Consider the following 27,264-nt stretch of genomic DNA (forward strand, 5'->3'; position numbering starts at 1 on the left):
AGGCTTCTCCCTCCCAGAGAGAGGAACCGCGACGTCAGAAACCCTACTGAGATTATGCTCAAACTCCAAACAGACCTACGGGGGTCTCTCACCCACCTTGGGGGAAGTGGCTTCCAGCCTGGTTCATGCTCTGGGGCTCAAGCCCTCTTCCAAACTGGGAAAAATGATGAGACCACCATGTTCCCCAAGAGCCCGGCCCGGGGGAGACCCCTGTGCTTCCCAAAGGGGCTCCTGACTTGCCTTTCCAACATGCCCACCGTCTGGGACCCCAGGACTCAGGGTCCCCACGTGGGCTGTTCCTAAGCAGACAGTTCTCTTCTGGGGTTTTCTGTAACCCTGTGGCTCTTGGCTCGACGTGCGTGTGTCTCGAATGCATTTTACGCACATTGGCAGGAGCCCAGCTGCTCTGCTGTCGCCGGGGACGGCTCTTGTCAATGGGTGCATCCCATCCAAACAAGCCACTCCACGGAGGCCGGCCTCGGCTCTGCCCAGCGGCCCACCGAGTGCCTGAGATCCGAACACTTGCTTCTCTTCAATCCCACGGGACTTCCCACCTCCACGGACTCCAGCCTCTGTCCCCCGCCTTTGTGCTGAGAGGGGGTGGCAGGCAGGGAAGAGGCAGCCAGGTCCAGCCACCTGAAATGCCCGTAGGAACCAGAACATGCACCCCCTGCCTCTCCAGTTTCCAGAATTAACTAAGATGGCCAGCACAGCCTTCGGCAAGGGGGTCTCCAAAGGCTGATTTTTCCATTTGTTCACGAGCACCAGTTTGGGATTAAGGACAGGGCCTGAGTGATCTGGGGAGAAATCCCAGTCTTCCCTGCTCCCCTGGGGCTTCTCGCTTTGTGGAACAGGGTTCCTTGGGTCTGTCCCTGGATCCATGTCACCTGCTCTTGACTTCTCTATCTGTCCCCCACTTCCCTTCTCTGGCCCCACCGGCCCCGATCTCTGCTGCAGCCGGGCTGGACACCAGGCCTCCCGCCTGTCCCTGACACCCCGACTTCCCCAGCTCCGCCACCCCGACTTACGCAGAGGCCGGCTTCCATCTGCACCTGTTTAAATCCCGGAGGAACCAAACCACTGCTTTCCCTGCTCAGCTCCATCTTTAGTCACAGATGAAGTACCGGGAGGAGGTTATATTCATTCATCTTATGCAGGGCCAAAAAAAAAGAGGGGGGAGGCTGTATATTTTTACATCATCGCCAGCCTCACCTGCAACTCATTCTGCACAAGCCACGTGGCACAGATTTGTGTGCATGCCCTTGTCCCATCGCAGCTGCGTGCAGGTGCCCCGCGCCCGTGGGTCGCCGGCTGGACAGCGTGTTGTTTCCATCTGGGCCTCGCTTTGGGCAAACCCTCCTACATTCGGGCTTCCCACGTGGCCCAGTCCCGGGGTGAAGCATCACCAGGAAGCCTTGACTCTGCAGAGAAAAACATCTCTGCTTTCTTTGACGGGCGTGTGGTTTCGCACATGAATTCCACCCAGCTCTTCCAAGCCACAGGTCTTTCATAAAACCAAGGACCCTCTTGGCCCCCTGTGAGGACATCTCCGTGTGTCCCCATCCGCAGAGCCAAGCTGGAAACTCAAAGTCACCACTTAGATCCGTTTTGTCCTAGTTTTTCTTTCTACTGGTCAACGGGAAAAATCTCATCTTACCCTGGAGCGGTCCCCACGTCTCGTCATGTCTACGTGGGACTCACAGACGGTGGAATCTCTTTGCTGATATTGGTCATGAGACTTTTGCATCTGGGAAACCTAATGTTTCTCCCCTTCCCACGTCCCACCCCGTGTACACACATCGTGCCCCCCAACACAAAACCAGACCCCCCATCTCCCACAATTCTTGTCCCTACGTATGGTGGATCAGCTCAGGGACACAGAGCAAGGTGTGTACTCATCTGGACCCATCACTACCTTGAGAAATCTAGACCCATTCTTGGCAAGCTGTAGCCCCCCGGGCCATAGCCGGCCTACCAAATGGTCTTTACAGTTTTTTAATTGAGAAAGAAAATTAAACGAAGAATAACATTTCATGACATGAAAATTCTATAAAAGGCAAATTTCATGTCAATAAAAAAAAAAAAACGTTACTGGGACACAACCGCACCTATCCGTGTATCCGTGTACAGATTGGTTGTGGATGCTTTTGCATGACAACAACACAAGCGAATATTTGCAACCCAGGGGATAAGGCCCATAAAGTTGAAAATATTTACAGTCTGGCCCTTTCGTAACTTTGCTAGCCTTTGCCATAGAGGACTGTCTTATTGAAGCATAAATCAACTTGCGAATGGCTCCCAGCGGGGAGTAGGAGCCAGGGTGGGAGTTGCCGGAGGAGAGAACTTGGTTCGGTAGGGAAGGGACTTGCTAACAGCTTGCCCCAGGGTGCATGGGCTGCCTCGGGAGGCAGAAAGTTCCCTGTCTTTGCAGAGGTTCAAGCAGACATTGACCACTTGGCATGACTGGGAGGCAGTTCGGTCATTGGAGAATGGATGAACTAGCTGGCCTTGAAGACCGTGTTAGCAGCTACGGCTGCTGTAATAACATACCACACACTGAGTAGCTTCAACAACAGAAGCTTCTTTCTCCCAATTCTGGAGGCTGGAAGTCCAAGATCAAGATGTCAGCAGGGTTGGTTTCTGGTGAGGCCTCTCTGCTTGGCCTGCAGACGGCCACCTTGTTGTGACCTCACGTGGCCTTTCCTCTGCATCTGCATGTCCCTGGTGTCTCTTCTTCCTCTTACAATGACACCAGTCCTGTTGAATTAGGGCCCCACTCTTTTGACCTTACGTAACTTCAGTTACCTCTGTAAAAACTCTGTCTCCAAAAGCCCTGGGGGTTTGGGCTTCAACATATGAACTTGGGCAGGACACAATTCAGTCCGTAACAGAGATCCCTGAGATTCCTAAGGCTTTTGTCACTGTAGGGGCAACTTCAAGGCAGCACTGCTATTCCTGGCTTTCCTTCCCCTACTGGTTCTCAGCCTTGAGACTTCCCTTCATCCACTGATCCCCGAGGGCCGGTCACATTCCAAACGTGCCACCCACGTACCCAAGCCTCCCTGGCCTCTGTGTTAGCGTCCTAGGGCTGCCACAGCCAATAACCGCACACCGGGGGGCTTCAAACGACAGAAATTCGTATTCTCCCACAGTTCTGGAAGCTGGAACCCGAAATCAAAGAGTTGGCAGGGCCGCGCCCCCTCTGAAACCTGCAGGGGGCATCCTTCCCGCATCTCGTGAGCTTCCGTGGTCTGCTGGCAATCTTTGGCATTCCTTGGCATGCAGCTGCGTCACTCCAGTCTCTGCCTGTGTCGTTACAGGGCACTGTCCCTGTGTGTGTGTTTTCACACAGCTGTCTTCTTACAAGGACGCCAGTCCTGTCGGATTAGGGGCCCACCCTACTCAAGCGTGACCTCATCTCAACTAGTTACACCTGCAGTGACTCTATCTCCAGGTCACATTTATTGGTACTGGGGGTCAGGGCTTCAACATCTCTTTTGGGGGGCACAATTCAACCCCTAACGCCCTCTAAGAAGCTCTCGTGCCTTGACTGGTCCCCCTGGGAGGTAGATTCCCCAGAAACCCTGGGCCACCAGGGTGCGGCCATTGCTGTCATGCTTGTCAAGCCTGCCCCTGCTCCCACGTCCCGTCGCTGAATTCCAACAGTCCCCGACTTCAGCTCTGTGGGCGAGGGCAGCAGACCATGTGGACGGGGCTTGTCTGTAGTGGGACAGTCACTTGACTGCTGAACGTGCTTCACAGCCTTGTCTGGGGTGTTGGTGACACAGCATTTGATTTTCTTTATACTCTTTCTCGGGACCTTGATGGGCTATGTTTGCGCTGTTTCCTTTTTCGGCTTTGCCTGTGATGCGAGGAAGTCCCCAGGCGGGCTCCTGTGGACACGCTCCCTGGCCCCCAGGTGCACCTCATCCCCACCCCCCTCGCCCTCACCTGCACACACCTGTCGCAGGGGAGTCACCCTGAACTCCAAGGGGAAGGAGGCCGGCAGTGTCAGTCTGGGCTGCAGAGTAGGGGGGCCACAGCAGGGCTCTGTCCTCTCTGGTCACTGCTCCCGGCTGTTACCTCAAACCACTGACTCCCTTCTCGAGGCCCCCCAGCCCCTGCCCATTCTCTGTTACCGGTTTAATTTAGGAGCCAGCTCACGGCAGGGAATTGGTGGAAGATCTGCAGATCCACTGACCACCTGGCCTCACCTATTTGCCAATGCGTACAGCAGCGCCTGGCACATCACAGGTGTTCAGTGAATGTTTACAGAATGTAGACAGGGTTGCAGGTGACCCTGGCACGGGGACTTCGAGGGGCTCCATTGCAGGGCCGGACGGTAGCGGGATCCCCTTTGCCAGGCCATGTTGAGGATGCTGCATAAAGATGACTTTGCCAGGTTTAATAGACTTGTGACCCACTCGGTCAGGGGCCCCAGGTGCCTAGGCCCTGGGAGGCAGAGTAACGATCCATCTCTAACAGCTGCTGTTTATTGAGCACTTACTACGTGCCAGGCCTGTTGGATGCCCGTGGTGGTCCTGGGAGGTAGCTACCCTTATCCCCATTTCAACAAAGCATCCGCGGGACAGAGACAGAAACCAGCCGAAGTTGCAGAGCCAACGTTGTTAAAAGTGAGTCTTTGGGCTTGTCTGTTCCCAGGAACCCACTGCCTTGTTGAGTGGGTCATGCTCAGCTGCCCGCGGGAGTGTTACAGTCTCAGCCCCTGAGCTTTATTTGCAGCCTGTAACCAGGAGAACTGAAAGGAAAAACTGAAAGTCAGGGAAGGGGGGGTGCAGGGGAAGGCGGGGACCCTCGTGGGAGTTTGCACAGAAGCTTCCGCTTGTCTTATCACACTGATGGTGACGGCCCGGGTTTCCAGGAAACGTGCATTTAGGTTGGCAAAACTCCTCCTGGGATCCCCCAGCGGCCCTGCCCCAGGCAGCCCGGCCGCTCCCTGTGTTCCCAAGACACCTACCAGGGAGTGCCCTTCCCTGCCTCCCACTGGGACCCTGCAGCCCCTTTCCTGAACCCCAAGAACATGAAGGACTTGTCTCACGGGGTTCAGATGGCTGTCCCCCCTCCACAGGGCTCTGCCCAAAGCATGCCTGACCTAAGTAAGACCTTATTTCCATATATGTTCTGTAGACCTTTCATTCCTTGGAAGACTAGCTGGATACTGCATTATTGAAAGGGTTCTGGGGCAAATATGCATTGGAAATGCTTAGGTAAAATGAGATCAGACTTTCTTGATTTCTTGATGGCAAGACTTATCAGAACCTTGAAGACGCGCTATTGTGTAATTGAGTCTCTAAAAGACCACTGGGAGGCTGCTGTTTCCAAGCTTTTCCAGTCTGGTTTCTGAATCCCAAAAAGGGTCAACCTCTACGAATTGGACTTGGTGTCTTACATGGGACTCCAGGGACAAATGTCAGTGTGCGGGCCCACAGGAAAGAGCTGGCCACCAGCGTTGATAGTGCACTTGCTAAGAGATGGGGGAAGTAGATCCTAGGAAAAGCTGAGCCCCAGAAAACTTGGACCCTGCCCCTGGCATGTCACATGCCCTACCCAGGCCTGCCAATGGCAGACCCCAGTTCCATTTGTGTCCATAAACAGGGACACCACAGGGGAAAACTCTGGCTGAGCGTGTCTTCCGGGGGGTGGGGGTCACTTTTGCTATGTGTTGGTGGCTTCTCCAACATAACATGGCTTGGAGACCAATGTAAAAATTATACAGGATGTCACATCCTCAGAAGGGTCAGCTAGGTCCTCCCCGGAGATTTTATCTTCAACCAGGTCATTGGGATGAACATCTAGAAAGATCTATTTCTGTAAAATCTAGGACGAGGAAGATTTGGTCCAAGGAGGGCAAATACCTAACGTATCTGCCACCACCTGCCCCTCCTGTACTCTTGGCAGACATTGCTAATCAATCACAGCATGCCTTCCCACTGATCACAGAGGCACCCTCAGAGCAGTGGAGTTGCCACTTGAGGCGGATGTGCGTGACCCTTCCTGAGCTCATGCTTCTCCTCCTCCTCTTACAGAAGCAGGATCTGAGGCCCCAAGAGGGCAGCTAAACTCCCTACGGTCAGGTCCCTTCTAAGAGGCAGAGGTGGGTTTTGAACTCAGGCCTCAGAAACTTCTAGAAGACCAGTCATTTGGGCTGTAGTTGGTGGACAGTCTATCAGGGTCCTGCAGACGTTTCTTTTCTCAGGGAACTTGGAAAATGCAGAAAGATTCTGTCCTTAAGACCCTGCACATGATCCTATTTGGTAATCTGCTTGCTGGGACATAAATCATTTATCTTCGGGGACAGCTTCTCCCTGCAAGGTCTGAATGCTACGCCCCAGCCCCTACCCCAGCTGTAACAGCTGGGCTGAAAGGCCTGGCATACAGGGGCCTTAAGGAACAGTAGTGTGCATGGTAGTGTGCAGGGGAACCAGAAGGGCTGTTCTTTCTCAAGGAAGTTTGCAAAAGTTTCTTCTGTATTTCAGTCTGGGCATCTGGGAAGTCGTGGAATGTTATGTGCAGAGAGGAGGAAAAGGAAATTGACTCCAGTTGCTCTTTGGTTTCTTCCTGTATAGAAGGCTCAAAATCAACTTTTCACCCAGATGGAATACTCTGGGGTCCTAGTGGACCACCAGCTCTACTCCTGTGCGCTTGAGATGCCTCCACTCAGCTTGGTGGTTGAGAGGACCTTCGGTCCACTGCCTCTTCATTTCCTTCTTCCTCTCACTACCCCCCACCCACCTCCTGTCCAATAACATCTCCCCCCGGACCGTGAGCTGAGGAGAAAGTCGCACAATAGTAGAGATGAAAAATAGCTGTCATGTATGTAGCTTAAATTAGCTCAGAAGAGCAGCTCCCTGCCTCCACTGAGCGGACAGCGATTGTTTATGCCAACGTGCTATTTGCATCGTGCCTTCTTAGATTTGAAAGTCTAATGATTAAAAACAAATCTTAGTTTTTCTTTTCCAACACTTAAAAAAAAAAAACCCAAAAATACCAGCTTGGCTGGTTCTTCTAGTTTAAAAATACCCTGACCTCCAGCGCCGGAGTGAGAATTTTGGAAAAGCTGCTGCCAGGATATCAGGTTGAAATACGAGCCAGAGAGGCCTTTTCCATGTGGTGGGTGACGAGGTGGTCAGGGTGGGAGAGTCACCTCTGTGTCCTCTGCTGCCAGCATTCTGGGTTGGGTTGGAATTTCCTCACCAGCCATTCCTTCGATGGGTGATTTATTGAGCATGTACTACGTGTTAGACCCTGGGCATTCAGTGATGAGTGGTGCAAAGTCTCCCCCGTTCTAAAGCTGAGAACCTAACAGGGGAGACAGACAAGAAATAGCAAGAACAAATATCTCAGTTTGCTACTACCAAGGTCTACGGAAAGGAAACTCATGGGGAAGCAGCGACGGGGGAGGGGTATGACTGTGGACAGAGCTGTCAAAGGACTTTCTGAGCAGGTGACAGTTAAGTCAAGATCTAAAGGAAGAGGAGGAGGAAGTGATGGTCATTCTAATCCAGGGTTTCTCAGCACTGTTGGTATTTGGGGCCAGGTAATTGTTTGGGTGGGGGCAGCCCTGTGCATTGTAGGACGTTGCATAGCGTCCCTACCTTCTACCCACTAGATGCCAGTAGCAACCACCCTCCCCAGTGTGACATCCAAAAATGTCTCCAGACATCACCAAATGTCCCCTGGATTGTCTGCCAGCCGCACTACTAGGATTCAAATCTAGCAACCTGCCATCTGCATCCTTGCGTGGGAGAAATCAGACAGAGGGAAACATACAAGCCCAAGGAGGGGACTCTTGAGCAAATATGGCAGCGCAGTAGGCCTTTAAGGCAATATCCAGCATCTCCAGGGGTTTGGAGGCTGTCTAGGCAAGGGGAACGTGGACTTGCCCTTCACCGTCTGCGTGGACTAGACAAGGGCTGAAGTCTCTGCTCACCCACCCCACCCTCTCACGGCCCTTGAGACCCGCATCAGGCAATCCTAGTGCTGCTCTCTGGGGCGACGGCCGAGCACCTTCCAAGGAGGAGGCTGAGTTGGCTGCGACTCCACCCCCCGACGGGGTCAACCTCTCCCCGCTCCCCAGCCCTGCCCGCGTTGGGGCATTGGCGGCTTAAGCGCGTCCTGGACAGTTGATGCAGTGCATTGGTCCTACGAGATTCTAGCCATTGTCCTCTGTTTATTTTTCTACCTGTGTTGCAACTAACAATAATAATAATTTTTAAAAATGGACACATATGAACTTCTGTAAGTTCAAGTAACTGCTCTGTAGCTACAGTGTAGACACCAGGAACTTGTACTGCCACACCAGGGGCCCCCCAGCCCTGGCCCACTGGCCCTCCCAACCAGCCTCCTAGGGAGCGCTGCGTGCCCCCCTCCGCCACCCCTGGCCAGCGCCTGGCTGGACTGGGGTGTTAAGGGAGGGGGGCTGCCTTTGGCCGGTCCTCAGCACAATTGCGACATGCATACAATCTTTTCTTCACCCCTTTCCCTTCTTTTTAGCGTCTTTTCCCTTCCTGAGGACCCCTGCGGGCCCTACCCCAAGGAATGTTGTAGATTCCTCCCTCCCCCCCCCCACAGCAAATCCTCATAAAGCCCCAAGCCTTGGAGCACGAAGGCTGGAACCCCAGATGGTGGGATTTCAGGCATAGTGTCACCTGAGCTGCCCTGACCCTGCTTCCGAGCTGGCGCACAGCCGGGAGTCTCCGCCCCAAGTATCCTGTATCCCGCAGGCATCGCTTCCGTGCCACCATCCTTAGCACCACCAGAGCTCCTGCTTTGGGGCCAGTCGGTGGGTTCAAAATGCCTCCAGGTGAGCAGTGAGGGATTCTAAGAAAATCTCCCCTGTATTGCAAAAGCGTATGTCCCCAGCCGCACTCACTACACCCTCGGCAGAGCCCAGCATCGAGCCTCCCTTATCCCTTTGTTCCCCAAGATTTTATTTCATATAGTCATTCAGGAAATATTTATTAAGTGCCTCCTGTGCTTCTGGAAAACCGGGGAAGAAAAGTGGCTGCTGCCTTCAGGGTACCAGGCGTGTAGTGGAAGAGAAGGAAGAGTTACCAGAGGAGTCCGGAGCCCCCAGAGGAGCACCCATCCCAGACAAGGGTCCTCAAGGAAGGCTGGTCAGAGAAGGGCACTTCTGAACTTTGTCTTGAAATGTGAGCGGAATGGGAGTGAGAGGTAGGGAACGGTGTGCCAGGCAGAAGGAACAGCCTATACGTGAACTCAGAGGCGAGATCATTGTACTGCGGTTAATTGCAAGTGGCTGAAAGCCTACCCCCTCTGGCACATGCCTGTCCTTCCCTGCTCTCCCCCAAGTCCTGGGAGGCTCCATCGCGAAACAGAAGGTGCCCTGGCCCAGAGGTGGAGACCTCGACTTCTCTCCCCACCGTTTCCTGATCCCTGCTGTTGGCCTTGGTGTCTTGGGGAAGAAGATGTCCGAGGAGGGCTTTGTGCTTGCTCGAGTCAGGCCAGTACTCGGGTCACCTCAGACCCTCTCTGCATCTCTCTGTGGCCCTGGGGGCCTCTCTGTGTGGCTGCATGCACCCCCAATAGGTGGTGTGTTTCTGCTTCTCAGTGCGGCAAATCAGGTGGTGCAGGCCATGGCATCGCTGCTGCAGATGGCTTGGCCGCCAGCCCTTCTCTCGGAAGCGTTGTCTTCCTGCCTTTGCTTCTGCCTCACTATCCCTCTACCCCTCTGTGACCTCTGTCTCTGAGCTCTCTGAGGCCCACAGGTCTGTCTGGCCACACCAGAAAGCCACCTTCCCCAGTCTCACTGTGTCCTCTCTCGTGGACAGTTTATTTCACTCTGTGCGTAGGCCCCAGGAGTGTTGGGCTCAAGGACATGCACGAACGTGGAAATGTATTGCTGGAAAGACCCTACGCTAAAGGTCTCCAGCTCAACAGGGGTGATGGGCAAAATGCTGGTTTGTTACAGAAGTGACTGAGGAAGATCTAAAGGTCACAGTGGGCCACAGGCCACATCTGCAGGACAGCCTGAAGTGTGGGGGAGAACTATGTATGTAGAATGGTATGTCTTATAAATATATGTCAGGGCTTGAAGGATAGCAATCGCAGCATCTTTGCTGACTACAGGGGTCCCAGGGTGTGTGTCGTTGCTGCAAATTAGCGGGGCTTGTTTTACCTGCTTCAACTCTACTCAGCTTGCATTTCTTGAGCAACTCCCTAGTGTGGATAATGATTTCACCAACAATTTCTCAGTATCAGCAGTTCCCCCTGGAGTATTCCGTGCATTTTCTTGGCTTTGTGCAGCCCGCTAGCACTTAATATACCACTAACCCTTGAGGTTGTGGGAAGGAGTAAATGAAATAATGAATGTCAATAGTGTCACACAATACCCAGCACACAGTAGGTGCTTAATAAATGTGGCTTCTCTTCTTAATTACCCAGCTTCATGTGCCCCCGAATTCCACCTCTAGGGGGACATTCCTGAAAGAGCGAGGGATTGGAATACTTAGGTGCCCTGGTTAACATGGGCAAAGGTGCCCCAGTCTCATGGGGACACCCCACCCCCTTGTCTCCCCACCCCCAGCTGCTCTAGGGGGTCAGCGTCTATTCGAGTCTCAATCTTAGGGAATAAAGGGGTGGTCTCTGGCAAGGCCAGCCCCCCCAAGGCCCTTGTAGAAACAGGACATTCTTCCTCCAGGCCCTAAAGCAGAGGCCAAGGGGGTTAGTGCACCGGGGAAGATAAGGCTGGTCATGCCAGGGTGTGCCCTTGACCATGGCTAAGAACATCCCGAACTTGGGTGCCCAATATTCCCACCCAGGCCCCTTGTTTCTCCTCCCTGCGATTCGATCTTGTACTGGGGTCCACTCCATAGACCTATGGCATGATTCACTCGGCTGACTACTCTTGAAGTTACGGACCTTAGGAATATTCCTCGATTGTAAAAAGGCTTTCTCTCTATGTAAATTACGCTGTTATCTTTTTCTATACGCAAAGTATATAGACCTATAAATATTATACATATATATATTATATATATAAAGACTAATTCTTGTACAGACCGACGCGGACCGATGGTCCCCATTGTTTTCTCCATGTTTGTTTGTGCTGACTGTTGCAGAATGAGTTGACGTGAGAAGTTGGTTTTCTGTTTTCATTTTGGGGCCACTTCTTTTCCTTTCCTGTCCCTTTCTATCTCTGTCTCTGTCTCTGTCTCTGTCTCTCGTTGCCAACGTCTCGTGGCTGAGAAAGAACATTCAATTCAGATGCCATCCACGAAAGGAAAGCCAGATGGATGGAGGGTCCTCTGTGTATATTTGTACAGAATCATTTATAAAGTTTTCTACACTTCTCAAAAAAGTATTTCTAACTCGGGCTGTTGGACAGTGTGTGTGCCTCTGAGCCGGCAAGCCTATTGTTTCTTGTGTTTAGTGCAATGTTTAGTGAGAAACCAATGTCTGAATTATTTATGCCAATAAAGAATTTGAGAATTACTGCATCGCACTGCCGTCAAAACAGGTCTGAATTCTATTGTCTGTTATACAGAAGGAATCTTGAGGTGTGACATTGGCCCGTGTATCAGTCAGCTATTGCCACAGTAATGCTGCATAACAAACATCCCCCAAACTCCCTGGCTCACAACAGCCAATATTTATTCTCATGCTCAGGGGTAAGTCTAGGCTGAGTTTGACTAAGAGACTTCCCTTTAGGCTTCAGGTCAGGTTCAAGTCAGCTCCACGTGTCTCCCTGTTTCAGGGCCCAGGTTGAAGAGGAAGCTCCCTGGGGCTTGTCCTTCCAATCACAGATCGTCGGAACAAAAGAGCCAGGCCAAACTGCGCACTCACATCCACACAACGTCGTCTCAAACCACGTCTGCAAACATCCCACTGGCCAAAGCAAGTCAAACGACTCAGCCTTTCCAAAGGACAGGGCTGTCAACTCCACCCAGGGGGGAGAGGGAAGGAAGTGAATGTTTGCTGAACAATAATCCAAATGATCACAGCCTGGCTAAGTATTCTTCCAGCCGGCCAGTGGAAAAAGCATTTTCTCCCTAGGGATAAATACAGGGTCAGTCCATCAATACACACACGTGCACACACAAATTGTGGCTGTGCACCCCAAGCATGTCCCCTCTGCCCACCTTAATCCCCACAACCACGGAATTCCATTTTACAGATGAGGAAGCCGGGTGCAGAGGGATGAAGTCACCGGCCCAACCCAAGGCAGGAACCCAAGGCTCATGCTTTCCTGAGTACACACATAGCAAGCACGACGGGAGCCTAAGTATCTTGGATTCTTCTTTGAAACCCACTTTCCAAAGTGCTTTTGTGAAAATGAGATTCCAGCTGACCTGGAAAACCAGCCAGTGAGTCAGGGACTATTCAACTCACTCAACAGCAGAACTGAAGATGGGGGAAAAAGCTATACAGCAGCTCCAACTAGAACTCCCGCATCCCTCCTGGAGACCTGCAGACAGACAGAGAGAGAGAGAGGAGCTGACCTCATCTGTCCTGGTAAGTCCTTCTTGGCACACCCTAGAGGAGCAAGAGCACATTGACAGACCTGGAGTCAAATTCTAGCTCTACCAAGTGCAAGCTGTGTGGCCTTGGCAGGTTGCATTGCTTCTCTGAGCCTCCATTTTCTCATCTGTGAAATGGGTATAATTATTGTGCCTTGACCACCTACCTCCCAGAGTTGTGAGTCTTCGGTAAATGAATATAGGTACCTGAAGCAGCGACCAACACCTAGTAAGAGCTCTACAGATGTTAGGTGCTGGTTTTAATATTACTAGTACGGCTGTGGTGCGGGGCCAGCTTTAGTGACTATGGAGCAGACCCCTCCCGGAGGGACCCCAGAATGCCGATCTCTGCTGCGAGCTGACCCCCCGGCTCTGACCACCCGAATGTCTCTCTCGGAGAATAGCAATTGGTATCTAACACTCTCAACGTGTCGACCCACCTTCACAAGCCTGGTTTCTTCCCACTCACCACGATCCGATGGGGGCGGGTGTATGAGTTGGCCCATTTACAGAAGGGGAAACTGAGGCTCCAAGAAGGGAAAGTCTCCCGCAGCATCTGAGTGTCAGTCCTGGGCTACATCACTTAGACCGGCTGCGCGACCTGGCTGGGCAATAACATCAATTCTCAGAACCTCAGTTTCTTTGGCTGTAAAATTGGGATAATAATTATGCTCCTTCAGACAGCCACGGTCAGGGTTAAAAGCAGGTAAAACACTTAACACGATTCCTGGCATAAACAAGCAATAAACATCAGCGAGTTCAAGCCCAGATCTGACATTTGGCTCTGGGATAGCGTTGAAGTGAAGAGGAGGTCTGAGAAAAGACCAGAAACTTCCATTCTCCTCTCTCCTATTTCAAGCAGTAGAGAAGGGGACACAGTCTTCCCTGGGGCCTGGAACTAACTGATTGTTCCAGTTCTGGCTTGTGGTCCTCTGTGGCCGCCGGGCCACCATCAATCAGGCACAGCAGGTGTCGAGCTGAGTGAGGGAAGCCTTGCAAGTCATCGGAACTGAACAGCTCATTAACCTCCGTGCACGGGCTGCAGGGAAGTGCCTGGGAGCCAGAAACACGGGCGCAGAGGAGGTGCCTGCCCGGTTGCCTGAGTGGCAGGAACAAGACCTCTCAAACCCTCCTGGCCCCCGACTACTCTTCACCTTTGCTCCGCTTAAGACCCCCCCGAAGTCCACCACATCTCCCAGCTCCCGCCAGGAACAGTGCTAAGCACATGACGTTTGTCACCTCATTTAATCCTCACCACGGTCCTATGAAACAAATCCTCTATCATCCCCAGTATACAGATGGAAGCACCAGAGGGCTCAGAGAGGTTGAGTGACTTGCCCAGAGTCACACAGCGGTCAGTGTGGAGCCAAGATTCAAGCCCAGACCACTTGAAACTGGGGCCCAGCTCTGAGCCACGATTCTGGGTGACCCCCAGGAAAGAACAGTGGTGATGAAAAATGATTGTAATGAATCAATGGTTCTCAACCAGGGGCGACGTTGCCCCCCACCCTGGGGGGGACCTTTGGCAATGTCCAACTGGGGGATGCTGATGGCATCCAGTGGGCGGGGGCCAGGGATGCTGCTCACCATGCCCCGATGCACAGGACAGACCCCCCACAGCGAGAATTATCCAGCCCCAAATGCAATGCTGCCGACGCTAAGAAACCCTGCTGTAAAGCGTGCTAAGTGCAGGCGCGGAGGGGCGGGCTCGCCGGCCTGGCTTATAGGCGGAACATGCACGGGAGAAGGACCGAGAAGGACCGGGCTGGAAAGCAATCCATCCACTCTCACTTCACAAATAGCAGCAAGACGAGTTATGTGAGCTGCTGCGGGGTGGACTTGAACTCGAGTCCTAGTTACTAACCACCTGCCATGCATGTGGCAGGGACGGTGCCAGGGGTTGCCACCAGCTCACACATTTCCAAGTGCCCATTCAGACACTGCCTTGCCGAATCGCAGCCCTTGGAGGTAGGAACTGTCACCCCCACTGTGTAGTGGCGGAAGCTGAGGCTCCGAAACATACGACGTGTGCTCCAAGTCCCGCAGCTAGGAAGGGGCACGGCTGGGATTTGAACCCGGGTCTCCTGCTGTTCACACGGTCACACTGTCAGAATGGCAAACAAAAGGCAGTGACCTCAGGGAGCCTGCCACCTCGGCCAGGAGCAGTTCCCACGCACGTGCAAGAAAGTCTGATTTGAGTTTGTGTCTTGGCTGTACAAAACCACTCAGTGGCTGTGTGACCTTGGGTTAGCCACCTGGCCTCTCGGGGCGTCTGTTTTCTCACCTATAAAATGGAGCTCATGGCAGTGCCTATTTTGTAAAGTGGTTGTGACCCCTCAATGACTTGACTTAAAATACTTTGGGCATTCAGCAGAGAGTAAGCCTTCAGGGCCTGCTTTAGTTCAAGACATCCTGAGAAATGGGGTTCAGACTTGGATGGAGGATGGTTGTTGAGGGCCTTGAATGCCAGGCCAAGTGCTGGGGTCTCAGCTTGACAGGTAGTGGTTGTCTAGAGGTGGCTGGTCACTTGGCATGAAGTGGCACGTGGTGCTGTGGTACGTTCCCTCCCCCCTGAAATGAGCTCGGGGCAAAGCTTCCCACGGGCATTTCTGCATCTTCCAAGAGGTTCCAGGTGGTCCAGGGAGGACAATGTTGGCGGGTGAGGCAGGTGTGGTCCGTGCAGGTGGCTCGAGGAGCTCCAGGTAAGGGTGGGATTGGCCAAAGGGGGGACTTGCGCCTGGCTGGGAGCCACATGTTCTCTCTCCCCGGCTCCCTCTCCCCACCCCTGGCCACCACTGCCCTCTGGTTGGGGCTGGGTGCCTGCAGGCCTTCCTTGACATTGACGTTCGTGTTTCCAAAACACGCCCAACAATGACTGTTTGTCTAAGCAATCTGGGATCGTTACTCCTGGGGACGGGTTGCCGGTTCTAGGGCCGCAGACTGTTCTAGGGCTGGGACTGCCTTGGATCCAGCTCTACCCAGTGGCGCACATGTGAGTCCCTGCCCTTACCAGGGCTCTAAATTATCACAGCAGCTGACAATTGGGTCATTGTATCCCCATGCACCATTTATAACTCCCAGGGCTCTCCTGGGGGTTTGTGCACATGTGAAATGCCATCTCAGCCGCAAGGAAAAACATATTCTTACTCCTCAAGAATGGTGGCTTCAGCCAGGGCCCAGAGGTTTCCTGAAACATGTTCATTAGAAGTCAGTGAATATGGTCAAAAAGCAAAAGAACACCAGGTGAAACTAAGGTAAGTATGTTTCTTTACTGCAGGACTTGTCAGAGCCTTTAATATGCCCATGTACATAATAATTCTCTCAGGATGGGGGTGGGGGACTAGAGTATGTAGGTTTCTCAACTTATTTGGCCCTGGAACCGTTCATTCACTATATCTTAGAGGATTCATGTTCCATGGAACATTTTGAGAAACACTGCTCTTAGCCATGGAAAAAATTCAAAGTATATTCTCGAAACTTTTACAGACCCTGTAGCCTAATGGTCCATGTTTATAGACCATTAAATTAAAAGAAAAATAATAAAACTTCAGGGAAACTGATATACTATCTCAGCTTTTTATTTTGTGAAGTAAACCCATCAAAAAAAAAAAGAAGCAAAACAAAAACAAGATCTTTCCAATTTAGTATCACCATCATTTAAAAAAAAAGAAATGCTAGGCTGGGCGTGGTGACTCACGCCTGTAATCCTAGCACTTTGGGAGGCTGAGGCAGGAGGATCCCTTGAGCCCAGGAGTTTGACACCAGCATGGGCAACACAGCCAGACCCCAGCTCTACAAAAAATAGAAAAAATTAGCCAGGCAGGATGATGTGCTTCTGTAGTCCCAGCTACTCGGGAGGCTGAGGCAGAAGGATCGCTAGAGCCCAGGAGTTTGAGGTTCCAGTGAGCTATGATGCACTCCAGCCTGGGTGACAGAGGGAGACCCTGTCTCAAAAAAAAAAAAAAAAAAAATGCTATCTCCAAAAAATTAGAAAGATCACAATTTGAGAGATAAAAATTAAAATGCGCTTATAATTTCCTTATTTCTCCAAAGGCCAGTGAAAACTTTGCCATAGATTGGCACCAGTCCATAGACTAGTGTCTGAGGGCCACCAGCTTAGTATTACAGCCCCCGGGCTCTGGAGTTAGATGCCAGGGGTTTGAACCCCAGCTCTTCCGCTCATTGAACTTGGGCGCTGAGCGGTTGGCATTCACGGGTGCCTTCCCTCCATCGCTGTGTGCTTTTGCTTCACTTAGCAAGACTTTGTTCAGGCTGCTTGGACAGCCTGTAGCCAATGACAGACGGAAGCAGAGGTGCTACAGCCCACAGCCCTTGCCTTGAGGTGGGACAACCTCTGAGGTGTAACCGACACTCCAGAGCTCCCTGCAGGCTCAGGCTGAGGTTGGGACTTCACCTGACGTTGCTCCTTGCTTGGCTTCCTCTCTGCTCCCTGACTGGTGTCCCCTGGGGACGCTTCCTTACTGAATTGCTTTGCACGGGACTTCTCAGGCTCTGCTTCTGGGAGAACCCAAACCCAAGACGGTCACCTGTATGCGATTGCCTAAGCCTTAATGTCCTCACGTGTCAAATGGGCATGACAATCGCATCCACCTTCTCAGCTGGAAGTGAAGACGTCAGCGACAATCTACGGGAGCCATTCAGCGTGGAGTCTAGCTCATCATTCAAGGAACGCTTATGCTCGGTGTTGTTACCGGGATGTGTGTGTCTTTGGGGTTTGTAGCAGCTCTCCCCAGCCCACAGACCCAAGAGAGCCCGGCTGTTGAACCACCGCGCGCCCGTGATGTTCTCCCCACGAGGCTGCAGACCCAGGCTCTGCCCGGGCCCTGCCCACTCCTTTCTGCCGGGATGTTCTCTCGGACCCAGGGGCTGCAGCTCGGAGCTCTGGGATGAAGTCCCCTCGAGAGCTGGCCTCGTTCCCTTCTGACTTTTCATTCAGAGAGAGGGGAGCTTCAGACTCCTCCAGCTAAAGCTCTGAGGATTTCCACTTATTTGATTTTTTCTTCTTTTTTAATAACATCTGGTTCCATACCAACAGCCTGACTGTGGGGTGAGGCTTGGGGGAGGGGGAGGGCAGCTATTTTCCAGTTCAGCTCCATCCTGGGTCTTTGTTCTATATGACATTTCCCAGTCCCATTGGGGTTTTCTGTTTTGGGGTTTTGTCTTCTTTTTTCTTTTCTTTTTCTTTTTTTTTAAAAGGAAAATTAGATTCCATTAAATAGAAAAACAGCCAGAAATTCTTAAAGAAGCCAGACATTGCTAGCGCCACGTTGAAAGGGAGGCAGGTCTGAAACGTAGCTGAGCAATGTCCCCTGGATGCTGGACTAGGAGAAGGGACAGATCGATGAGTCCCTACAGCATGTGAGATAAGAATGACTCTTACATTTCTAAATGGTGGAAAGAAATCAGAAGGAGAATATTGCATGACATATGTAATTATATGGAATTCAAATTTCAGTGTCCATAAATAACATTTTATTGGAACTTATGGGCCCATCTGTGTGCTTATGGTGGAATGTGTTTGCAGACTCCCACATTATAGAATGGGCACTATTGTCAGCACCATCTAGGGAAGGGGACTGGTCTGTTCAGGATGGGAGGGTGAGAAGACATCAAGCCACGCTGGACTGGGCTTGGGAAGGATTTTTTCCCCAAATGTGAGTGTCCCTCCTTTGCTCTCCCACTGGGTTGCCTTCCAGTCTCTCCTCCACGCGGGTGTAGCCTCAGCAGCCCTTTCTACTCCAAACTGCATGATTCTGCCCGCCCTCTGCAGCTGATTGGTTTAGGGGTAGACACCTGACCTAGTCTGGGCCAATCAGATTTTCTTCCCTGGGAATTTAGAATGTCGAACTGGGACTTGCAGGGAAGGATTGGACAGTCATAGGAGTCACGTTTTGTGGCTCAAAGAAGGTCCAGGAATTTCTTCTGATGATATTCCCAGAGCAGACTCATTTCCCAGGAATTTCTGCATTTCCCAAGAATTGAGCATTCTTCAGATTCCTTCTCTATCTGCCCATTATTTTAATAAATTTGCCTCTTTTCCCACCTGCCAGCTGCTCTTCTTTTCCCCCAGAGCTCAGTTTAGAATCGTTTTTGTCCTTTGCAAACCAAACAAACCCGAACAACCCAGCCTCTAGGCCAGATCGCCTACTCGTCATTTATGTGTACCAGGTCAGGTCTTCACATCATTTCTTCTCACAAAGGGACATTACAAAACACCCAGAGCCAAGAAAATGAAGACAATGACCCTCTACGTACATTTAGAAAGATCTGAACAGAGCAAAATATGACTGAGGTCTGATGTTTAAATATAAATATAGTACAAACTAATTTCAGAGTTGGGGTGTCCTTAAACCCAAGTTTTGTTGGAAAAGTTTTTGCACCTACTTGTGGCTTGGATTTTTTCATCATCATTGAGTGAGGATATGACATGACCTTCTGGGACTAATGTCAAGACTGAGGCAAAATTTTTAAGAAGCTATAGAAACATAAAGGGGGTCACACAAGGGAACAGTATCACACAGTGAAGAAAAGACCAAACACATCACAGTCAGCCGGACTTGTATTCGAATCCTAGCTCTGTTGCTTACTAGCTGTGTGACCTTGGGCTGGTTGCTTAACCTCTCTGAGCCTCACTTTTACCATTCATATAACAGAGACAGTATTAGTCTCTATGTCGTAAGGTTGTGAGGATTAACTAGCACAGTGTCAGGAGCATAGTGAGCCTTCAATAAATGCTAGCTACTGTTAGCAATTTCATGATAGGCCATCTAGGGAAAGGTCAGTGATATTTCAGGATGGAGACATCTGTTTAACCCCATTTCTCACCTTTTAAATAATCCTGCATTAGCCAGGTGTGGTGGCCTGGGCCTGTAGTCCCAGCTACTTGGGAGGCTGACACAGGAGAATCACTGGAGCCCTGGAGTTCGAGGCTGCAGTGAGCTATGATCACAGCCCTGCACTCCAGCCTGGGTGACAGAGTGAGACCCTGTCTCTAAAATAATAATAGTGACGCTGCCGCTTTGCAGGGGGTAGGGAGTTGTTACTGGCATCTAGTGGGTAGAGGCCAAAGATGCTGCTAAAATCCTCCAGTGTACATCACAGCCCCCACAGCAAAGAATTATCCGGTAGTTTCCAGGCTGAGAAACACTGATAGAGTATAAAGCAATGGCCATTACTGTTAGGCATATTGCTAACATCTGTGAGCGCTATCTAGTTAAAAGTCCAAGCTGTTTCCCCAGTGCCAAGAACAGTGCCTGGCACACAGTAGGTGCTCAGGATATATTTGTTGAATGAAGGACGAACCAATAAAACATCAGGGCTACTTGTTGTCAAAGTTAGAAAGAACACTGGAAGTCAACATTCCAGTCCGTTCACTTATGAACACATGAAATGTGTGCCAATAACGATGGGACGTGATTCTGTGCCAGACACTGGAGGGACAACCGTGGGGACAGGATGTGGAAGGTAGAGTTCAGGCTTGGGGATAAATCCGACAAGGGAACAGGCAATTCTGGAGTCCCCTTTATAACATCTTGCTGGAATTCTTTGAGTGACGGGGAGCTCATTCCCTCACAAGGCAGCCCACTCCATGATTCTGACAAGAATATTCTTCTTACTAGAGATGCCCACCACCAGGGGCTGGGGTGTCCTGAGCCCCAGTCTGCACCCCAGGCACCAGCCCCAGGCCTGGCACAGGAGGGCCCCAGGCCTGGCGGCCCGGCCAGCTGCCGGCTCCCTTCTCGTCTCGGTTTGACAAGCCAGGCCGGCTGAGTCCCGGGCTCAGCTTCCCCCAACCCACGTGGGGCCTGGGTCTGTGCCAGGGGGGTGAGCTCTCTGCCAGCGTGCCCGTGAGTCAGCCCAAAAAGAGCTCAGGAGCCTCACTGAGGATTAGACCTAAGAATGTTCTGGAATCCCATGCTCCAGCCTGGAGCTCCCGGCGGGGCAGACAGCAGCAGACGGGCACGTTACACTGCCAGTGAGGAACCAGGGCACCGAATGTGTGTGTGGAACCTGTCCTGCCTAAGAATAGCAATATAATAATTATTACTGCTATATATTATATGATCGTGGTTAATTATTAAAACCTGTCTGCTCCAATTGCACAGCTCCGTCTGCATTGTTCACTGCTATATCCTCAATGCCTAGAACGGTACCTGGCACATAGTAGGTGCTCAATTAGTGCTTTTGTTGATTAAGTGCAGTAACAACAATAGCTGCTTCTATCTGTCAAACATAATACAAGGAATTATTTATTTTTGTGGGTTTTTTATTTGTCTGTCTCCACCCCCAGGGCATGACTGACTGATTCTATTTTGCCTGCCATTATGTCCCCAGCCCTGTGACCCATGCATAGTAGGTGCTCAATAAATGCTGAATAAAAAGCCATTATTATCTCATTTGCCTTCACACAGCCCAGGCAGGGGGGCAGCGCTCACTGGCGCATGTTAGAGATGACACTTTGGGACCCGGGGAGTGAAATGACTTCTGAAGGTCATGCAGCGGGTGAGACACAGAGCAGGATTTGAACTCAGTTCTGTGCGCTAGCAGAGCCCGTGTGCACTGTTCACTGCTAGGTCCCGCTGTCCCGCAGCAAGGAGAGAGAACAGGACTGGGGGCCTCTGGGAAGGGCGACTGGGGCAGAGTGGGGCCACTTTGGCACTTCCCAATCCCGCCCTGTGAGTCCCAGTCTCAAAGCCTTTTCCACCTGGCATCCCTTTTGGTGTTCACAGCACCTGCAGCAAAGCCCAGAGAAGGATAGTAACTTGCTCGTAGTCACACAGCAAATTGGGCACAGGTCTTCTGACTCCATGGCCAGTGCTCTTTCCCCTAAACCCCAATCTGTGGTTCAAACCTGAAGCCCTAAGATAAGCGCGGACACCTGTGGGTCAGCAGAGCAGGCTTGCGTTTCAGCGGTGGACTTTGTTTGCCCAGCAACCTGGCCCAAGACACCTAGTGACAAATCCAAATGCCATGCTCTGCTGGGTGACTTTAAGAACTGACTTCCCGTCTCTGAACCTCAATTTCCTTATCTAAAAAATGAGGACGATATTACCTTCTGCGCAAGCGGTGGCGAAAAGCCCTGACTTGGTGTATGTCTGGCTCTCCTGCTGTGTGATGTTGGGGAAGAAGCTTAACTTCTCTGAGTCTCGCTTGCTTCATCTGCAAAGTTGGGTTAATAAATACCCACTTCTTGGGGCAAGTGAGATTTAAGAGGGGACAGTGTGGGCACCGTGCAGGCCCTGGCACGTAGTAAGTGTTCAATAAAAGATGGTTTCTGGGATCCCTTGTGACCACGGCAGGTGGCCCTACTCGGGATCCAGCGGGCACAGCCACTGCAGGCCCAGCCAACTGGGGGGAAACCTGAGCCACCCTCCTCCTGGGCAGACGCTGTCCCTGCCGCTGCCACCTCTGAAATGAAAGAAAGGTCAGAGCACGGGGAAGTGAGGGCCCCGCGATGGAGCCGGCCAGCAGGCCCGGAGGGGAGGGGTGGCCCGCAGCTGCCTGACCCCCCTCGGCTCTCCCGGGGAGGCCCGAACCGGCCCGGCCTGGGTGCGGCCGCCTGCCTGGGGGCTTGGCCTCCCTGCCCTGCGGAGCCGCCTCCCGCCTGGCCCTCGGGAGGGGCCACCTGGTGTCAATTAAACCCCAGTCGCTCTCCGCACCACGCCAGGCGGCTGATTAGTGCCGCTGCCCTCTGCAGATGGGAAGCCCTGTCTGAGAGGGGCGACCGCCACCATGCCAGGGGGAGGCCTCTGCGAGCCGGTGAGTACCCAGGCGGGGGCCCGGCTCCCCGGGCAGGAGGGCCTGGCGCGCCCAGGCTGGGCATGGCGGGGTGGGGGGCTCGGCCTGTGGTTTGTGCTCCTGGGAAGTCGCGGGGCCTCGCAGCATCCATGGCCCCCTCACCGTGGCCTTACCTGTAGGGTACCCTAGGGGACCCCAAGCCAGCCCAGCGTCCTTGCCCTCGGGTCGTGCCGTGGCAGGGGCCACCCCCAGACAGCGTCAAAGGGACGGGATGGGGGAATGAGGGACCAGTCGGCACAGATGAGGCTTTAGGGTCTGGCCTCTCCCCTTGTCACCCCCAGGGGAGCTGGTTCTCTGGGCTGGCCCGTCTGGGCATCTAAGGCCACGCTCCTCCCACCTGCCAGCCCAGAGCCCGCGCGGTGGGTGGCACCCCTGGCCGGCTGCATGAGACCCCTGCAGGAAGCAGGCTCGGAGAGGCTGCAGCCCTGAAGGCCAGGGCTCGGGGGGAGGCCATGGGCTCAGAGCGCCACATGTCCTGGAGCATGGCTGGGAGCCGAGGAGGCCCCTGGCCAGGATCCGCAGATGCTCCTGGGGACACGGGTCCAGCCGGCAGACCGGGCAACTCTGCAAAATCCGAGCCACCTCCTGGTTCCCAGTGGGGAACCGACCCCAGCAGGGACAAAGGAGGGGGTGGCTGCCTGCCCAAGGGCCACAGGGCGTCACAGAGAGGGACAGCTCCCCAGTGCCTCCAGCCAGTGAGGTAACACATGACTTGTCCCTGGGCCTGCACTGGCTACAGACGCTGAGCCTAAGCTCACGGTGGGTGGAGGTTCTGTTATCCGCGAAAGGGCGCCCCGTGGTGACAGACGGTGTTGTCGCTTGGTGGTACCACCCGGGGGTCTGTGGCCACTGCCTGCTTGGGGCAGAGGCCAAGTGGGTTTGGGACAGCACGGAAGGGCCTGGGAAGATGGAGCATTGCTGGGCATGTGCCTCCATGCACCTGCCACCTGGGGGACAAGTGTCCGTGTGCGTCCCTGGAGCCGTTAGCGGGCAGTGGCTCCTATGCACAGGCTGGGGAGAAAGGATGGATCCGAGCAGAGCGCCCCGTGTCCCACTCCGTGTGTGCGCGTGTGCGGTTCCAGCCGATGCCAACACCATACTGACGAGGGTTCCTTAGCAGCGTCACCGGGTCATCGCACACTGCTTTTGCCAGCTCAGGCTACCTGGGTTGTGGGGGGGTGAGCATTTCCCGAGGACAGCGCCGGGATCAGACGACCTTCGACTCGTGTGCCTTGGGGAGCTTGACTCTGTCTCCCAGACCCTGCTCCCACCTGGCTGAGGCCACGCTGAGAGTGGCTGGGCTCGAGGGCTCCCCTGCTCTCTGGGAAATACGGGGTGTATTACTAGTTCATTCCCCCATAAATACTCCTCAGGGGACTCCTTCGTGACAAGACTGGGGCCCAACACGGAGGGTATGATAGCAAACGGAGAATTCAATCATTTGTTCAAAAAAAGGTATCAAGGAACATCTATGCTAGGCACTGAAATTACGTTAATTAGATCTCAAACACACGCGTTCCTGTGCTCGTTCCTTCACCCACAACAGTAACTGAGCATCCGCCGCCAGCGAGCCCTGTACCAGCTGCCGCAGATACGCCAGCCGGCCTGGGACACGAGAAACCATCGTCTCTTCCAATTTCCCCAGCCCTCTCTGCACATGAAGCCTGGATCTCCTATAAACCCAGATGCTTAGGAAGCAGAGGGACATTGGGGTCTCTTCTCTGGCCCCTTTGAGCGAGGGATGAGCCCCCCACTTGGCAGTCCCACTGAGAACGTCTCCAACGTCCACCCAGACTCAGTGGCTTCGGTGCCCAGTGGTTATGACCGTAACATACCCCCTTAGGTCTCTGGAAAATCCCACCCCACAAGAACAAGATGAGTTTCACATAGAGTTTCACTTCCTTTTCCCAAGGGAAAGTACGATAATGTTGATAATTAATCACTAAGCCCGCCCAAGGCACTCGCTTGGGTAATTAATAAATACTAGAAGGTACCACTTCTGATTTGCCACGAGCCAGGCACTGTGTTTGGAACACGAGATGGTTCAGCTCATTAAATTCTTGCCCAAACCTCAGAGCGTAGCTCTGTTACTGCCCCATTTTATAGCCACAAACACTGAGGCAGGAGGGGTGAAATAACTTGCCCAAGGCCTGGCTGACTCCAAAGCCCATGATTTTAACCGCTAGGCTAAAGCCCTCGAGGAGCCCCGGTCTAGACAGGACACACGCCGTTTTCTACACACGGGATTCGGAGGGGCCGGCACAAGGGAGGGTGTGCTCCTTGCCAGGGAGAGCGGGGCACAGGCGGGAACCACGAGACGTCAGAGGGCTTCTCCGGCTTTTGTCAAGACAGAACCGCGTGGAGCTGGATCAAAGCAGAGCTGTTCTGGGTGACGCTGGGCTGGGGATCCCTTGTCCTCGGGTGAACCCCTGTGGAGTGAGGGCAGCTGACTCAGCACTTTGGTGCAAAGTCAAAGCCAGCCAGGGCCAACGTGGCGGGTGAGGACACCTGGCAGGTGACGACTGAGTGGCCTTGAAGGTTTGGAGGAGACCTGGACAGGAATTGAGAAATGCAGGCGTCTGAGTAGGGGGAGGATGAGGCATTCATACATTCACTCATTCATTCATTCACCACCCCCCTGCTGTGGGCCAGGCATGGGTCTAGGCCCACGTGTTAGAGCAGTGAATGCAGAAAACAAAAGAGGGTGGGCCTTTTGTATGCCCCCGTGGGCCAGTCATTGGCTCAGGCTGTTTCCTGTTGCAGGTGGCAGGGTGGTCACAATGTCCCAGGCAAACCAGCTTCCCAACCTAGGCGATTCTGCCCTGGGGCATGTGTGCCCTGGCCTGGCACAGGCCCAGTATCATCCGCCACACTGTCCTTGAGCTGTCCTGGCCAGTAGGAAAGACAGACAAGTGGACAGACGAGCACAGCACGGAAGGTGCCTTGTTCTCGTGAGGGAGCCCAGAGGGCTAAGGGTGCCCAGAACGGGGTGCCAGACCCAGCATGGGAGGTCAAGAGAACATGGCAACCAAGAGTTGGGGGCCCTGGGTTCAAATCCTAGCACCTCCGCTTGCCAGTTGTTGACCTTGACCAATGACTTCACTCTTAGAGCCTCTGTTTCCCTGACTCTAGGATGGGGGTGCTACGAGGGCCTTGCTTCTAGAAGGGTTGGTGGGATTTGCATGTGAGTCGCGTAGCCAGTTCCTGGCATGTGGTAACTACGGAGACGTTGCACCCATACGTGGCAGCGTGGGCGTACTGAGGCGGGCTGGCATCGCAGAGGGCCTGTGTGCCCAAGGATCCAAGTTCTTTCCTGCCAACTCCAGAGGGACCTGGGAGGCCCCGAGAGGTGAGCCAGAACTGGCTGGCAGCGGCAGGTCCCGAAGATTCTCAGTACTTGGGGTCCTTCGGGGGGGGGGGGGCAACAGTGGGCTGTATGTGGGGTGGGAGACTTGGCTCAGGGGGGCCCAGGGGCTCAGCTGAGAGCTGGGGAGGGTGGGAAGCCCCAGGCTTGACCAAGAAGGGTCCCACCCCGTCCTCTCCGCACACCTCCCTCCCAAAGCCCCCCCACCCTGCCGGCCCATGCACACCACCTCCCTCTCTGCAGCTCACACCTTCATCCAGCCATTCACTCCGCAAATGTCCCCTGGTCACCAGCTCTGTGCCTGGCTCTGACAATGTGCACGTGCTTAAGACGAAAAGGACCTCTACACCCAGGAAGCTCAAAGTTCACGATGGGGTCATGAAAGGACAAGGACAAGGGGAAAAAGAGGGACATCGCTGAGGGGTCGGAAAGGTGAGAGCACTGAGGTGTCTGTTGGAGTTCGGATGAGGTCACTGCGTGCCCAGGAAGAGCAGTGTCCGGGTACTCCTGGGGCAGAGGCCTCTGCTGTCCACCAGGGCTCAGCTGGGAAGGGGAGGAGGGTGGCTGGGCCCCCGGGGAGCGGCTGTGTGATCTACAAGGCTGTGGGATTGCGGGGTGCGTGGGAGAGCGTGTGTCTGTGCCTGTGAGCGCGTCTACGAGCGGCAACGTACGTTCACCACATTTGGATTCCTAGAGCCGGGAGAGTCGGAAGCTCATTCAGTCCAACCTTCCCCACCCCACCCACTCAACGCTCACTGTGCACCCTGCAGCTCGCGTTTCCCCATTCATTACTCCCTGGGACCCTCGCGGCAGCCCTAGAAGATGCTTTGCGGCTTTATCCCACAGACAGCCGTGGAAACTGAGGCCCGCGGGCTCAGAGGGAGGGCGTGGCAGTGCCTCCGCGTCACAGGAGCTGGTCTTTGGCCAGAGACCAGCTCCAACTGCTCGTTTCTCTCTTTCTCCTAACTCGAGCGTTTATGCGCGTAGCAAGATGCCTGTTCAAAGCGTACTTCCATTTGTCGTATTATTTCTTTTCTCTTTTGGTTCTGTTACTTTCCAGTATTCTTTTTTTATCCTGGTCTTCCCCTGGCTTCTGCTTGCCTGCCAGTTCATTAGGAAAAAGTGAGACTATAACTTTAACACAGCCCCTGCGCCCCCTCTGCCAAATGCCTTTAAAAATCACTCTGCGATTAAGAGGAACATTCTCCTAAAAAATGTTTGAGTCACAGTGAAGTTCACCATTCTAGAAAATACAGTTAGGGAAAAAAAAATGGGTTTGCAAGGCTCACCATACCATGATTCCTTCAGAACAGTGAATTGTAAGGAGGCATTTAATGCTTACAAAGAAAAACAAAAGATCTCAAATAAAGACCAAATATTTTCACGGAGTCAAACCTCAAAGCAGAGAAAACAAATTCAGTCTTAGGGAAGCTGGCAGCACTGTTGGCCAGCAATTCCCACAGATTTGTGAAGCAAAATGCATTCTTCTGCCCACTTCGTGCCTACATCCAGAGCTTGTGCCCCAAAACAGTCTTTCTGTTCATCATGGGCTCTACTGTACACTTAGTCCTCTAGGTGCCC

Source organism: Lemur catta, chromosome 21 (genome assembly GCF_020740605.2).
Source record: "Lemur catta isolate mLemCat1 chromosome 21, mLemCat1.pri, whole genome shotgun sequence".
NCBI classification, from domain to species: Eukaryota; Metazoa; Chordata; class Mammalia; order Primates; family Lemuridae; genus Lemur; species Lemur catta.